The sequence below is a fragment of the Blennius ocellaris genome (genome assembly GCF_963422515.1).
Source record: "Blennius ocellaris genome assembly, chromosome: 11".
Lineage (NCBI taxonomy): Eukaryota > Metazoa > Chordata > Actinopteri > Blenniiformes > Blenniidae > Blennius > Blennius ocellaris.
In genome coordinates, this window is record NC_137660.1 from 182,008 (window position 1) to 194,678 (window position 12,671).

Genomic DNA, 12,671 nt, shown 5'->3' on the forward strand with positions numbered 1-12,671 from the left:
CTCCAGCTCTTCTGGTGGCACCCCAAGGCGTTCCCAGGCCATAGAGAGACATAGTCCCTCCAGGTGTCCTGGGTCTGCCCTGAGGCCTCCTCATGGAGGGACATGCCCGGAACACCTCTCTAGGGAGGCGTCCGGGGGGCATCTGAAACAGGAGCCCGAGCCTCCTCAGCTGGCTCCTCTCGATGTGGAGCCAGCTGAAATTAAATTTACAGATGAAATATATATCCAGTAGAAACACTCACCTGGCAAAAATCTGCCTTGCCAGACTGGAACCGTCTCTCCCTCACTTGGAGACATGCAGGTGTTTGGAATCTGAAAAGTCAACAAATTATACATTTTAAATATTTATTAAATCAAAAACTAAGCTGAACCACTTCAGATCATACATTATAAAATCAGACTCTGAACCATTTTTAGATGTTTTGCAATTTAACTCACCAATTAAGACACCAAACAAATGCTGCCTCAGCTGCTCTCACTCAGGTGTGTCTCAGTGCAGGAAGAACGGATCAGGTGAGCCAACCTCTCCTTTTTATAGACTCTGCCCCTCTTCCTGAAGACTTCCTTTCACCACCCTTTTACATCAGACTTCCTACAACTCACATTTGTCTGTGGTTAAATTACCTGACACTGCAAACCTTCACTGGTGGTTAATTACTTGAAAAACACTACAAACCCATCTGCGGTTAATTACGTTAATGACCTGAGACACACTACAAACCTTTGTCTGGTTAAATTACCTGAATGACCTGAGACACACTACAAACCTTTGTCTGTGGTTAAATGACCTGCGACACACTCCACAAACGTTTGGGGCCATCTAGCACAGGGGGAAACATCCTGATCCCTGCAGGTCCTCTCATGAGCACCACTGCTGGATGTGATTGGCCAGTGTGGAAGGAGGCAGCAGCCACAGGTGGAGGCGATTGGTCAGTGTGGAAGGAGGCAGCAGCCACAGGTGGAGGCGATTGGTCAGTGTGGAAGGAGGCAGCAGCCACAGGTGGAGGTGATTGGCCAGTGTGGAAGGAGGCAGCAGCCACAGGTGGAGGCGATTGGTCAGTGTGGAAGGAGGCAGCAGCCACAGGTGGAGGCGATTGGTCAGTGTGGAAGGAGGCAGCAGCCACAGGTGGAGGTGATTGGTCAGTGTGGAAGGAGGCAGCAGCCACAGGTGGAGGCGATTGGTCAGTGTGGAAGGAGGCAGCAGCCACAGGTGGAGGCGATTGGTCAGTGTGGAAGGAGGCAGCAGCCACAGGTGGAGGTGATTGGCCAGTGTGGAAGGAGGCAGCAGCCACAGGTGGAGGTGATTGGTCAGTGTGGAAGGAGGCAGCAGCCACAGGTGGAGGTGATTGGTCAGTGTGGAAGGAGGCAGCAGCCACAGGTGGAGGCGATTGGTCAGTGTGGAAGGAGGCAGCAGCCACAGGTGGAGGCGATTGGTCAGTGTGGAAGGAGGCAGCAGCCACAGGTGGAGGTGATTGGTCAGTGTGGAAGGAGGCAGCAGCCACAGGTGGAGGCGATTGGTCAGTGTGGAAGGAGGCAGCAGCCACAGGTGGAGGCGATTGGTCAGTGTGGAAGGAGGCAGCAGCCACAGGTGGAGGCGATTGGTCAGTGTGGAAGGAGGCAGCAGCCACAGGTGGAGGTGATTGGTCAGTGTGGAAGGAGGCAGCAGCCACAGGTGGAGGCGATTGGTCAGTGTGGAAGGAGGCAGCAGCCACAGGTGGAGGCGATTGTGCTGATGACACCTGGAGAGCAGACAGAGGAAGAGAAGAGTAGGAGGAAAACCACACCCTTGCCAAACGTCTCTGCACATGCCTGGCATGTAATGTTATCGAAGAACTAACCTGAACCACAATCTGTATCAATCTGTAATACCCTCAATGCAATTAATCTGTAGTACACTCAGGATGGACCTACAAACAGCCACAGGAAGGAAGTCAAGTTAAAGAAACTAATTCTAATGTGTGTGTGTGTGTGTGTGTGTGTGTGTGTGTGTGTGTGTGTGTGTGTGTGTGTGTGTGTGTGTGTGTGTGTGTGTGTGTGTGTGTGTGTGTTTCCACTTGAAAAACGAAGAGCAACAATGTTCCTGCTAATTTATAATAATAATAATAATAATAATAACAATTTTGGTGTTTCAGGAACCACTCGTAGGCTTTTTAATCTCCACCTCTAACAACCACGTCAGATTATGATCAAACATGCAGTACTTTGCTCCACCCACTGATCTAGATGCTATGAGCATTTAGCATCCCTGCACTGTGTCCTCAGTCTTATTTCATTAACTTACTTGAAGCCTTTAAAACTTAAAACAAAGGTTGGATGGATGAACTTTAGTGAGCCTAAACTCCTCCCACACTGTAATAAGTGATATGGCCAATAAGTTAACCTAACTTTTTTGTATTAGTTACTTTCACTTTCCATAATGAGTTATTGGATTTGAATTTGATCATATGAGTTATTGGTAGTGTAACTGAAAGCTGTAAGCCAGTTTAATGAGGTGGGAATTTCAATATGTCAATATAACTTGTCCATGTCAGTTATAAAAGAATAACCGGATCTCTTAAAAATGGACCATCACCCCTAGTGACTCTACAATATCAATGCCTGGTACAAATAGTGCTGGACATTTGGTCATAATTTGATAAAGGAATAACAATTATGATGTAAGATTTTAAAACTTGAGCAAGTAGTTCATCCAATTGCAATTGCAGAAGAGGAACACAAACAAAACAATTTAGGACTGTAAGAAGAGAGCTGCGGAGGACTACTTTTTGTCAGCGTAAGGAGGTGTTTTCCACGTCTCCCTCCACTGAATGTCCTGATGCTTCATCACCATGTTCAGCACAAAGCCAGATAACGAGCTGCTCATTGCAATCAGCTGTGTGCAGAACCATGTCTCAGCAGGGAGACATGCGAATCGTGCAGGTCTGTGGCGCTCGAGGACCAGAGTTTGACACGTGTGCCCCAGATGAGCATTCAGGAGTGTGTCAGTCATATTCAATCATGTCTAGCATCGCAGCATGAGGCCCGACACTGTTTAGCATGTAGCATGTGGCATCGCTACAAGTAACGTGCTGCACCTGATTGAACCTCCGTGCACCTCCACACTCCTGGAGCGCAAACTGAGCCAAGATGGCCGCTCGGTCACAAACTTTCTCTTTTATTACAAAAAACAGTTCACTGAAAAGTATTTCTGGAAGCATTTTAGACGAGATACAAGCTATGCAGTTGCTGAATATGCCCTCATTTTGGTTCCACCTAAGCTAATGTGGACGTTTTACTAAAGTTTCGCGATGCCGGAGCTCAGCCCTGTGCCTCAGTAGCATAAAAATGGCAGGATGCAAATGAGCTGCGCAACTATTTTTCAACCATAACCTGTATTATATGTCTGTGATGTTTCTCGTCATGATAAAGCTTTAATACAATCATATAATAATATATTCTCTCTGTTTTAGGTGCAGAAGGTTGTTAACTAAAGTTGGCTCTGACTGTGGATGAAGTGGAGTTGTACATTTTGCAGTTTTTCCACTTACATTGAAAGAACAATTGTGCGTCATTACAAGGACAGTCATGGACGTGGAAGATGGGGCTGAACCTGCATTTACCCAAATTGTCGAGTTTGGCTCCAATCTCATGTTGGTTTAGCAAAATATATCAAGAAACATAAAGAAGTTTCAATCATTGGAAATGATGAAGAGAAAGTGTTGGACAATTCAGAGTCATCGAATGAATCCTTGCCTCATTCTGAATTCCAGCCAGTGAGTGTTTCTATTCAGCGGCGGATTGCATTGCTTTTGTTCCGCTTACAAGCAGTCCTTCATGTGTCACAGTCAGCAATTCAAGAAATTGTCGATGACTTATTTGATGTTGGTAAATGTGCTGGGCAAGTCTCTAGGCGGACAATAGAAAATATTTTGAAGGAGCATAATTGTACATCAGAGGAATTAACAACATCGTTAAGTGAAACATTACAGAGTGCAAACCCACTCACTTTGCTTTCAAGAGAAGGGCCTCCAGGAACAGAATTTAACAGGCAGACATATTACAGACAGAACTTTGCTGTCATTGAACCTGTACAATATGTTTTGAGTAGACTACAGAGGTCTCATATTGTTGTCTATGTCCCTATTCTAAAAGTACTCTCTGAAGTTCTCAAAAGAGAAGAGGTACTCAATGAATTCGGAGTGAACAGATCAGTTGAACAATCTACATACTACAGGTATTGTCTGGATGGTGACTATTTTAAGGGACATAAAATTCTCTCACATGAAGATGGCAGTATTTGCATAACTTTGTATATCGAGGATTTTGAAATGTGTAATCCTTTGGGCACATCCAGAAAAAAACACAAAGTCTGTGATGTGTATTGGGTACTTGCCAATTTGCAAAGAAGATACAAGTCATCACTGTTATCAATCTATCTAGCTTTACTGTGCAAGGCTGAACATGTCAAGATTTATGGATATAACTGTGTTTTGGACACAGTTATATGTTCATTATATATGTTTTGTGTCTAGTCCCCCTTGAACTGCAACCTTATCGTGGTGGGGGAGTTTGAGCACCCGAATGACCCTCGGAGCTATGTTGCCGGGGGGGTTGCCCCCCCAGTAGGGTCTCCCAAGGCAAACAGGTCCGAGGCGACGGGTCAGACTAAAAGCAGTTCACAGACCCCATGGACACAATCACGAGGAGCAAGGTGACGTCGCCCGGTTTGGCGCAGCCGGGGCCACACCCTGGAGCCAGGCCCGGGGTGGAGGCTTGCACGCGAGCGCCTGGTGGCCGCGTTCTTGCCCGCGGGACTCGGCCGGGCTCAGCCCGAAGGGACGACGCGGGCCCCTCCTCCTCATCCTCCTGTGGACCCACCACCCACAGAGGCTGCCGTAGGGGTTGGGTGCAGTGTGGATTGGGTGGCGGTCGACGGCAGGGGCCTCGACGACCCGATCCCCGGACACAGACTCTGGCTTTGGGGACATGGAATGTGACCTCGCTGGGGGGTAAGGAGCCCGAGCTTGTGAGGGAGGTTGAGAGACACCGGCTAGATATAGTCGGGCTCACCTCCACTCACAGCTTGGACTCTGGAACCCAGCTCCTCGACAGGGGCTGGATACTCCACTTCTCTGGAGTTGCCCGCGGTGTAAGGCGGCGGGCTGGAGTGGGCTTGCTTATTGCCCCACAGCTCAGCCGCCATGTGTTGGAGTTCACCCCGGTGAACGAGAGGGTTGCGTCCCTACGCCTACAAGTAGGGGACAGGTCTCTGACTGTTGTCTCGGCCTATGCACCGAACAGCAGCTCAGAGTACCCAACCTTCTTGGAGTCCCTGGGAGGGGTGCTGGATAGTGCCCCAACTGGGGACTCCATTGTTCTCCTGGGGGACTTCAACGCCCACGTGGGCAATGACAGCGAGACTTGGAAGGGGGTGATTGGGAGGAACGGCCTCCCCGATCTGAACCCGAGTGGTGTTCTGTTATTGGACTTCTGTGCTAGTCACAGTTTGACGATAACGAACACCATGTTCGAGCACAGGGGTGTCCATAAGTGCACATGGCACCAGGACACCCTAGGCCGGAGGTCAATGATAGACTTTGTGGTCGTGTCATCTGATCTCTGGCCGCGTGTCTTTGACACTCGGGTAAAGAGAGGGGCAGAGCTGTCAACTGATCACCACCTGGTGGTGAGTTGGATGCGCTGGACCGGGAGGAGGCCGGATAGACTCGGCAGGCCCAAACGTGTTGTGAGGGTCTGCTGGGAACATCTGGCCGAGCCCTCTGTCCACGCAGCCTTCAACTCCCACCTCCGGGAGAGCTTCTCACAGATCCCGAGGGAGGTTGGAGACATTGAGTCCGAGTGGACCATGTTCTCCACTTCCATTGTCGAAGCTGCTGCTCGGAGCTGTGGCCGCAGGGTCTCTGGCGCCTGTCGTGGCGGCAATCCCCGAACCCGGTGGTGGAAACCGGAAGTAAGGGATGCCGTCAAGCTGAAGAAGGAGTCCTACCGGGCACTGTTAGCTCATAGGACTCCCGAGGCAATCGACAGGTACCGGCAGGCCAAGCGAGCTGCAGCCCGGGCTGTGGTGGAGGCAAAAACTCGGGTCTGGGAGGAGTTCGGAGAGGCCATGGAGGAGGACTTTCGGTCGGCCTCGAGGAAATTCTGGCAAACCGTCTGGCGCCTCAGGCGGGGGAAGCAGTTCTCCACCAACACTGTTTACAGTGGACGTGGGGAGTTGTTGACCTCAACTGGGGATGTCGTCGGGTGGTGGAAGGAATACTTCGAGGACCTCCTCAATCCCACCACCACGTCTTCCATTGAGGAAGCAGAGACTGGGTTCTCAGAGGTGGACTCGTCCATTTCCCAAGCTGAAGTCACCGAGGTTGTTGTGAAGCTCCTCGGTGGCAAGGCACCGGGAGTGGATGAGATTCGCCCAGAGTTCCTTAAGTCTCTGGATGTGCAGGGACTGTCGTGGCTGACTCGTCTCTGCAACATCGCGTGGCGGGCGGGGACAGTACCTCTGGACTGGCAGACCGGGGTGGTGGTCCCTCTCTTCAAGAAGGGGGATCGGAGGGTGTGTTCCAACTACAGAGGGATCACACTCCTCAGCCTCCCCGGGAAAGTCTATTCCAGGGTACTGGAGAGGAGGGTCCGGCCGTTAGTCGAACCTCGGATCCAAGAGGAACAATGCGGTTTTCGTCCTGGTAGTGGAACACTGGACCAGCTCTATACCCTCCACCAGGTGCTTGAGGGTTCGTGGGAGTTCGCCCAACCAGTCCACATGTGTTTTGTGGATCTGGAGAAGGCGTTCGACCGCGTCCCCCGAGATGTCCTGTGGGGGGTGCTCCGGGAGTACGGAGTCCGGGGTCCCTTGTTGAGGGCTGTTCGGTCCTTGTATTCCCGGAGCAGGAGTCTGGTTTGCATTGCCGGCAGTAAGTCGGACCTGTTCCCTGTGCACGTTGGCCTCCGGCAGGGTTGTCCTTTATCACTGGTTCTGTTCATCATATATATGGACAGAATTTCTAGGCACAGCTGGGGGCCGGAGGGGGTCCGGTTTGGGGACCACAGAATCTCATCTCTGCTATTTGCGGATGATGTGGTTCTGTTGGCCCCATCAAGCCTGGATCTCCAGCGTGCACTGACGCGGTTCGCAGCCAAGTGTGAAGCAGCTGGGATGAAGATCAGCACCTCGAAATCCAAGGCCATGGTTCTCGACCGGAAAAAGGTGGCTTGCCCCCTCCAGGTCGGTGGAGTGCCCTTGTCCCAAGTGGAGGAGTTTAAGTATCTTGGGGTCTTGTTCACGAGTGGGGGAAAGATGGAGCGTGAGATCGACAGGCGGATCGGTGCAGCGTCTGCAGTTATGCGGACGTTGTATCGGTCCGTCGTGGTGAAGAAGGAGCTGAGCCAAAAAGCGAAGCTCTCGATTTACCGGTCGATCTTCGTTCCTACCCTCACCTATGGTCATGAACTATGGGTCATGACCAAAAGAACGAGATCCCGGATACAAGCGGCTGAAATGAGCTTCCTCCGTAGGGTGGCTGGGCGTACCCTTAGAGATAGGGTGAGGAGCTCAGTCACCAGGGAGGAGCTCGGAGTAGAGCCGCTGCTCCTCCACATCGAGAGGAGCCAGCTGAGGTGGCTCGGGCATCTATTTCGGATGGCCCCCGGACGCCTCCCGAGGGAGGTGTTCCGGGCATGTCCCTCCGGTAGGAGGCCTCGGGGAAGACCCAGGACACGCTGGAGGGACTATGTCTCTCGGCTGGCCTGGGAACGCCTTGGGGTGCCACCGGAGGAGCTGGAGGAAGTGTCTGGGGCGAGGGAAGTCTGGGCAACTCTGCTCAGACTGCTGCCTCCGCGACCCGGCCCCGGATAAAGCGGTAGCCAATGGATGGATGGATGGACTGTGTTTTGGAGCCCCTGATAAAGTACATTCAGTATCTAGAAACAGTTGGTGTGTTTGTTGAGAAACTTGCTTGCAACCAAAAGGGGACTATTTTGTATGTGGCTGCAGACAACTTAGCACACGCCCTAGGTGAATTCCAAGATTCCTTTAATGTGGAAAGGTTTTATTAGAAGCTTAGAAGCTTTTATTGTCATTGTACAATAAAATTGCACAACGAAATTGAGGTGTAGCTAAAACACACAGTAGACATACAATAAACACCGGCAGCTATTCTCACATTCAGCATTGCATTCGTCTCAGCAGACACACCATATATACAGAATTACCTAAACATTCACACACACATTCAGCTCTCACACAGTCCCGCTCACACACACCCCAGGACATAGTGCAGTAATGTAAAAAGTTAAAGGAAACAACCGATAAGTTACAGAAAATACTAATTTAGCTGCCTGAGGTACCTTGGCTAATAAGTATGTGCGGTTGAGCACAAGGTACTGGTTATTGCACAGAGTAACATGGAGTATGGTGTATTGCACACAGGATGAGGTAGATAGTCTGAGGTAGTAGTTTTTAAGTGTTCAGTGCCGTGATGGCTTGAGGGAAGAAACTGTCCCTCAGTCTGTTGGTCCTGGTCCTGATGGACCGGTACCGCCGTCCCTCAGTCTGTTGGTCCTGGTCCTGATGGACCGGTACCGCCGTCCTGAGGGCAGCAGTTCAAACAAGTGGTGTGCAGGGTGGGTGTGGTCAGCTATGATGGCCTCGGCTCTTCTGAGGCGCCGTGTCATGTAGATGTCTTTTAGTGTGGGGAGGGGGCAGCCTTTACGACCCTCTGGACCTCCTGCGGTCTGTCTCGGTGCAGTGGGAGAACCACACGGGGCTGCAGTAGGTCAGGATGCTCTCCATGGTCGATCGGTAGAAGGTCACCAGCAGCACCCTCAGGAAGTGCAGCCGCTGCTGGGCCGAGGTGTTCCCAGACCACGAGAGGTCAGCCCAGATCACGGTACCCAGGAAAGTCAAGCTGTGGACCCTTTCCACGAGCTCGCCGTTGATGTGAAGGGGGGGTGGGTCCGACGTGCGACTCCTCCTGAAGTCCAGTACGACCTCCTTGGTCTTGGCGGTGTTCAGGATCAGGTTGTTTGTGGAGCACCAGGCGGACAGTTCAGGACCTCGTCCCTGTATGCCGACTCATCACCGTTGTTGATCAGTCCCACTGCTGTAGTGTCGTCGGCAAACTTCACCATGGTGTTGCTGGGGTGCGCAGGTCTGCAGTCAGTTGTGTACAGTGAATAAAGCATCGGGCTCAGCACACAGCCCTGTGGGGAACCCGTGCTCAGGGATCTGGAGGAGGACCGGTGAGGGCCGAGTCTGACAGTCTGGGGTCTGTTGGAGTCCTCAATCCAAGCGCAGGTTTGTGCGGGGAGACCCAGGTCCGACAGCTTCCTGACCAGCAGGTCAGGGATGATGGTATTGAACGCTGAGCTGTAGTCTATGAAGAGCATTCTGACGTAGCTCCCCCGATGTTTTGTAGGTTTTGTCTCTGTAAACGTGAAGAAATCTAGACTTGTGATGTCAGAAGTGGCAACTTTGTTTTCTGAACACCCGAGTTGTACAATGAAGCTGTAAATGTGTTAACACAGAGTGAACTTTTGTCAGTTGATGGTGTGAAATGAGAATGTCCTCTTAACATATTGACAGGTTTTGATGCATGCCAAGGCTTTCCACCTGACTTTTTACATGATATGCTAGAAGGCATTGCACCGAGAGAGCAACATTTACATGTCACGGCGCCTCAGAAGAGCTGAGGCGATCACAGCTGACGACCCCCACCCCGCACACCACCTGTTTGAATGGCTGCCCTCAGGCCGGCGGTACCGGTCCATCAGGACCAGGACCAATAGACTAAGGGACAGCTTCTTTCCTCAAGCCATCACTGCACTGAACACTTAAGAACTACCTACCTCAGACAAGAACTACCTACCTCAGACTGTGTGCAATATACTATATTCTGTGCATTAACATGTACCTTGTGCTCAAACCGCACATACTCATTCAGCCAAGGTACCTCAAGTAGCTAGTTTTGTATTTTATGTAACTTATTTTCAGTTTGTTTCCTTTTTACTTTTTTTTACCTACTACACTAATGTCCTCACTTACTCACTCATCTGGGTGTGTGTGAGCGGGTCTGTGTGAGCGCTGAATGTGTTAGGGATCTGTTTTTGTTGTTGTCTGTTCCCCCTCCCTTTTTCTGTTTCTGTGCAGGGTGTGTGTGACAGGGGGCGTGGCTCCAGGAGAGTGAGGCACACCTGAATCTACTCCACACTAATTACAGTCTTCAAATCCCTGGTTCTCACTCCACACCTCTGCCAGATTATTCCGTCTACTTGGTAGTGCCCTGTTTGGATTCTAGTCTAGTTCTCTGCCATTTTTTGGATGTTAATACTTGTTCCTGTACTCAGGTTTTTTGTGCCTCTCCTGGAGTGTCGTTGCCAGCCTGCCAGCCCCCCCTGTCTCCACTGCCTGTCCTGTCTGCCGTTTGGAAAATACATTTTTGAACTCTGTTTGATCAGTCTCTGGGCTCTGCTTTGGGGTTCTAACTTCAAGCCCTAACAGAATAATCTGACCAAGCATGGACCCCGCAGAAGCTGAGAGATTGAAACAGGCACTAGCCTTACAAGGAACCCGAGTTGGACAACATGAAACAGCTTTAAAAGAAGCTATGGGTTCCCTAGCCCAGCTATCTGCTGATGTGATTCAGCTTTGTTCTCGTTTGGAGCAAATGGCTTCCCACCTGACTTCAATTACCTCACCGGATCCTCCTGCCGTTGCTGCCTCTCAAGATCAAGCTCCATCTCCAGCTCAACCAGGCAACCAACCAGCCCAACCCCGAGAACCATTCATTCCTACACCGTCCAGGTATTCAGGGGAAGCAGGGACATGTAGTCAGTTTCTCCATCAATGTAAACTTGTTTTTGATCAGCAACCATTAACATATTCTAATGATAAAGCTAAGGTGGCTTTCATTATGAGTTTACTTGCCGGCAAGGCCTCAGCTTGGGCGGTTGCTTTAGCCAACAGTAATTCACCTTATTGTAATACCTTAGTGGCTTTTACAGCTGAAATGCGCAAGGTTTTTGACCACCCACTACAAGGAAAGGAAGCAAGTAACAGACTACTCTCTTTGCATCAGGGTGGTGGTACAGTGTCGTCCTACTCCATTGATTTTCGTATCCTAGCTGCAGAATGTGGTTGGGATCAGAAGGCCCTACAGGGGGTGTTTTTTCAGGGTTTAAGTGAGGAAATTAAGGACGAACTGGCTGCACGTGATGAGGCAAGCTCTCTTGAGGAATTGATTTCTTTGGCAATTTGTTTGGATGATCGTTTAAGGGAGAGACGTAGGGAGAGATCAGTTAGACGTAGCTCCTCTTCATCTTCCAAACCATCCCTCCTACCAGCCTCGTCTGCACTCCGTCCTGCCGAACAGTCATGGACTGCTGCTCCTCCTGCCCCAGCTTCAGGCTCAGCCTCACCACCCTTTACCGAGGAGCCCATGCAGCTGGGAAGAATGAAACGCTCTCCGGAGGAGAGACAAAGGCGCATAAACCAAAGGCTCTGTATGTATTGTGGTCAGGCTGGCCACATCGTGTCCAACTGTCCGTCGTGCCCAAAAGAGCGAGCTCATCAGCCACGGGAGGGGCACTGGTGAGCCATTCTCCTTCTGACCCCTCCACCCAACGTATTCAACTTCCAGGAACCATAACATGTAATCAAGATTCATTTGCCGTTTCTGCCTTGGTAGACTCAGGGGCCGACAACAACTTCATTGACTGTGACTTTGTTTCCCAGTGTAACATCCCCATTGAATCCCTTCCTAAACCCAAGACAGTCTTTGCTCTAGATGGTAAGTCACTGGCCAAAGTGACCCATCGTACTGCCCCAGTTTCGTTACTGCTGTCAGGGAATCATCATGAAAGAATTTCACTCTATGTAATCCCTGCACCTTCGTCACCCTTAGTGTTGGGCCTTCCCTGGTTAAGGTCACACAACCCACACATAGACTGGTCTTCATTAGCCATAATTAATTGGAGCCTTTTTTGCCATACACACTGCCTTCATTCTGCCATTCCCCGTACACAGGAACCTCCCAAGCCCATAGATCTCTCTGGAGTACCTTGTGAGTACCACGACCTCAAGGAGGTTTTTTCTAAAGACTGAGCGTTATCCTTGCCTCCTCATCGACCCTATGACTGCGGTATCGACCTAATCCCAGGTGCTCCGTTGCCCACTACTAAACTGTATAACCTCGCTAAACCAGAGAAGGAGGCCATGGAGGCTTACATAACTGACTCTTTGGCAGCGGGACTCATACGGCCATCTTCATCTCCGGTAGGCGCTGGTTTCTTTTTTGTGGAAAAGAACTTTGTTCGAATCAAAGAGGGAGATGAATGGAAAACCGCTTTCAACACCCCGCTGGGACATTTCGAATATTCAGTGATGCCTTTCGGGTTAACCAATGCTCCTGCGGCTTTTCAAGCCCTTGTTAATGACGTTTTGAGAGACATGTTAAACCGAGTGAAGCAATGCAATTACAGATAAATGAGGACATGTATACGTTAGCTTTTTTCCTTTCCATCTTTGCTTCCTTTCAGAATGTTATGAAAGTTGTTGGACACGCCATTGTTCCGGGAGGCTCGCCGTCGCACTCAACAGGTTGGTGCCCTGAACCCTGAATGTTGATTGAGAGGAATGAGTGAAATCTAAATAACGTCACTGTCTTGATTTCTAATCC